Source organism: Austrofundulus limnaeus, unplaced genomic scaffold (assembly GCF_001266775.1).
Source record: "Austrofundulus limnaeus strain Quisiro unplaced genomic scaffold, Austrofundulus_limnaeus-1.0 Scaffold69, whole genome shotgun sequence".
Lineage (NCBI taxonomy): Eukaryota > Metazoa > Chordata > Actinopteri > Cyprinodontiformes > Rivulidae > Austrofundulus > Austrofundulus limnaeus.
Window position 1 is genome coordinate 622602 of NW_013952471.1, and position 1064 is coordinate 623665.

Genomic DNA, 1064 nt, shown 5'->3' on the forward strand with positions numbered 1-1064 from the left:
GGTTATATCTGGCACCGCAGTCTATTTTTATGGGAAATAAAAAAAAAACTGGAGTAATGGCTACAAAAGGCAAGTTAAGGATGTTAAATAGTAATATAAATGAAAAATACTTGCTGAATTGTAATCCCCCCCATAAAAAGCAACTACAACAAGCCAAAGTGTCAAAACTTAAATTTCATGTTAGCTCWTAAGTGTATAATTGGGTTTAGGGTGATAATAAGTTGTGACACTCAGAACAAAAGCCAAGGACAAAAATAAGAACACGTGAAACACATGAAAAMTGTTTTATATTGGGAAACCTTTAATAAAAGCAGGACAAGTTGTTAGTTTTGTGAGCTTAAAGACGTCTGAATGGGCTTTGTTGTTGAATTAGTGGTGAATATGGGTCAAAAAGTCCACATGAACATAAACAAACACCTACCAGATGATAACTGACAGCTATCTGACCAAAGAGCAAAGTTTAAAAACACTTTTCAAAAATAACTAAGTATTGATTAATTTAATCCCAAACCAGTTTAAACAGGAACCCATTGAATCAGTGGTTAATCAGTGGTTTTAGCYTTCAAACAATACAGAGATGAGCAAACGTTTGCTCATCTCTGTATTGTTTGAATGCTAAAAAAACAAAAACATCTCACACAGTGCTCCTGTTACACTGTAAACCACACGTTTGGTGCATAACTACAGCCTCTGCTACAAATAGTTAGGAGGCTCTGTGAAATAAAAGTAAAAACAATTCTGTGTCCAGCAGCATAAAAATATACTCATGTCCAACATCTGATTTGTTGTAGTTGCTCTTTAATAYAAACAACATGGATTCTTTGTACACTATTGTAAATGTATGTGACTGAATCTGCATCAACAGGCTTTTCTGACTCAGAAAATTTCTTTTTGTTTTTCATATTAGCCTAGAAATCACAGAGAGAATGGGATTGTTAGTTTCCCATCTTAACTTAAATCACAGTGATTTTCAGTACAAAGAAGAAGAAGAAGAAGAAGAAGAAGAAGAAGAACAAGAAGAAGAAGAAGAAGAACAAGAACAAGAAGAAGAACAAGAACAACAA